Source organism: Rhinolophus hipposideros (genome assembly GCF_964194185.1).
Source record: "Rhinolophus hipposideros genome assembly, chromosome: 8".
Taxonomy (NCBI): Eukaryota; Metazoa; Chordata; class Mammalia; order Chiroptera; family Rhinolophidae; genus Rhinolophus; species Rhinolophus hipposideros.
The window spans coordinates 62,675,453-62,678,384 of NC_138054.1; positions in this window are offsets into that span (position 1 = coordinate 62,675,453).

Sequence of the window (2,932 nt, forward strand, 5' to 3'; positions counted from 1 at the left end):
TTCAACAAGTGGCATTTCCTGGGCGCCAGGCCCTGTAGTTGCTCCCTGCCACCTGGCCCTGCATCTCTTTCCATCCTCACCTTCCTCTCCATCCATCACACACCTTTCCCTTCTGATCAGGCCAGACTCCTTAACAGAGCCTGCTTATTCACATCTCTGGAGTTTTGCTCACACTTCTCCTCTACCTATAAGTGCCCCTGCCTACTCTTTCCCCACACTGAACACCTGCTTATCCTTCAAGGCTCAGCGCAACCCCCTTACTATGTGACAGTTGCTTCAGTTGGCTTCCCAGAATCCCATCATCTCCAGTTTGAAGAGGTTTTGAGAGTTGTCTAGTCCAATTCCCAACAGATGTTTGAGCCCCAGGGGTAGGTCACCCCTACCCAGAAAACTAATACCCTGGGATTTACTTGGATCAGGGACTTGCTCATACCTTGTGAGGCAGGTTGATGTATTTACAGGCAGCTCAGTTAGAAAGCCCTTTCCTAATTAAGCCCAAGTCAGCCTCCCTGTACGACCCTTGGACCCAGCTTATCTTCTTGGCACCACTTAATTATTTCCCTCTTTAGAGCCCCCCAGCAGGTGACTTGGGGCATTATACAGCACAGATTTCTCTCCAGGTTCCACTTACCCTGGCTTTCTTCCTACCTCACGGCGCCTGCTTTTCAGTATCTTTTGCTGTTTTCTTCCTCTTTTCCCTGATCTCTAAATGTTAGCGTGTCCTAGGGTTCAGTCCTTAGCCCTCTATCTACATTCATTCCTTCAATGATCTCACTCAAACTCATAGCTTTAAATACCATATATACACTGACAACTCACAACTTTGTTTCTCCAGCCCAGACAGCTCCTCAGAACAGCGTGGTGACATCATTACTTGCCAGTCTATTAAGTGATCTCAAACTAACATGTCCAGAACCAAATTCCTGATCATTCATCCTCCAAAACCTACTCCAGCCTTCCTCCTCTCCGTAAATGGCAACTCAATCCTTCCAGATCAAAAGTTGTTCAGATCAAAAGCCTGTAAGTCATCCTTGACTCCTTTCATTCTCTCACAACTACATTCCTTCCATTAGCAAAATCTTTGGGCTTTGCTTTCATAACACACCCAGAATCTGATGACTTTTTTATCACTATTACCTTACTTGAAGCACCACCATCTCTCACTTGGATTATTGGTCACCCTGTTACGTGACCAACCATTCCAGTTTGCTTGGGACTGAGGAGGTTTCCAGGATGTAGGACTTTCAATGCTGAAACCAGGTAAGACCCAGGTAAACCAGGACAAATTGGTCACCATTGGGAGAGCTTCCATCCTTGCTCCCCATGCCCTATATTCCACCAGCAGCCAGAATGATACTTTTAAACAGTAGATCATGTTATTTCTCTGCTTAAACACTACAATGACTACCCATTTCACTCAGATTTAAAAGCAAAATCCTTAACCAAGGCCTACAAAGCCCTGAGCAATCTAACTACCTGCACCCCACACCTCCTTCACACAATAACCTCCTTGCTATTCCACAAACATGGCAAGCTCCTGCATCACGGCCTTTGTACTTGCCATTCCCTCTATCTGGAAGGCTCTTCCCCCAGATATCCACACAGATCATTTCCTAATTTCCTTCAGGTCTCTGCTCAAAGATCCCCTATCTCTACTCTCTTAGCCTGTTTTTCTTTTTGTTTTCCTAAATAGCATGTATCATCACCTAAAATTATGTATTTATTTATTGTCTCACCCCACTAGAAGGCAAGCTGCCTGAATTAATGTAAACAAGGAAATAAATAAGACTTTCAGATAGTCATAATTGCTATGAAGAGACTAAAATAAGGTAATGGGATAAAGATTATAAGGGATGAGGGGTGCATCAAGAAAAGTCCCTTTGAGGTGCTGACTTGTGAAATGAGCCCTAAATGATGAGAAGGCAGCCACATGCAAATCCAAGCGGAGGGATCAGCCAGTGCAAGGACCCTGAGGCAAGTACAGGCCCGCACACCCCAAGGACTTACTCATCTCAGTCTGCCCCACTACTCCCAGGCCACCGCCCAGGGCCAGTCTCCAGGAGTGCAGGTTGAATGGAGCAGAGTGGAAGACCCTTTCCCTGCCCTTGAGGGGTCTACCATTCAGGAATGGTTTCTATCAGGTAAAACCCAGACAGAAAGGACTTCCATGGAGGCAAACTGACCAATGCCATTGCAGATGGCCTGCTCCAGGGCTGGCCCTGTGCTGGGAGCAGGTGAAACACAGAGATGTTGATGTCACTGGCCTTGACCCCAGAAGCTCACACCTGAGTTTTTTGTGTGTTTTTTCGGGGGTGGGGGGTGGGGGGGGAGAGAAGATGGTGGCATTGGGTGGAGAGAGAAGGAGGAGAAAGTATTTCAGGGATCAAAACTAGCCTAATTAAGACCTGTCAGGACAAATCCAGGTGTCTCCGGGGAGGAAAGTAGTTCAGTTGGGCTAGAGTTCAAGGTGGATGTCAGGAAGCAGAAGGCGACAGGGCTTGGGAGGCAGCTGGCATCTTGAAACCAGTTCAGGCCTCAGTAGAACTTGGACAAGTCTCTTAATGACTCTCGGCCTCAGTTTCTTCACCTGTAAAATGAGGGGAAAACCTGCCTCGCAGGGTGTGAAGCAAATAGTGTCCTGCACATAGAAACGCTCAGTAAAGAGAAGCTGCTCTTGTGATTCCAGGTGATGAAAGGGCCTTCGATGCTGAAGGACGACTACTGCGAGTGCCTCGTGAATTTAAAAAGGAGCAAGCTCGGGGAGGACGGTCCGAGCGGTTTTCAAGAGAAGACTTGGAGGGTAGGGGCTGTTGGTCCCGAACCTGAGAGCGTGGATCCGGGCAGGCTCCGGGGACGCGCCGGGCGGTGGCGCGCAGACAGGACCTGAGCACTGCGCCCCCTCCTCCCCGCCGCCCCCCTTCGCCTCGCCCTG